A 208-nucleotide genomic window follows, 5' to 3' on the forward strand; every position below is an offset into this window, starting at 1 on the left:
TATCTTCGCGATAATTGCTATGCCGTATAGTTGGCAACAGCAAACGTGCTGGGGGGGGGGGGGTCGCCCATCCAGTTGTCTAATAGATTATTGCGTTGGAATTTATAGAAGCAAGAAGTAAATGAAAAGGGCGCGAGTTACGGATATTAGAGACAGAGCGGAGTTTATGGAATGCCAAAAAATGTAAACATTTGCCTGTGGTGACTTA

Source organism: Penaeus monodon, chromosome 32, assembly GCF_015228065.2.
Source record: "Penaeus monodon isolate SGIC_2016 chromosome 32, NSTDA_Pmon_1, whole genome shotgun sequence".
Taxonomy (NCBI): Eukaryota; Metazoa; Arthropoda; class Malacostraca; order Decapoda; family Penaeidae; genus Penaeus; species Penaeus monodon.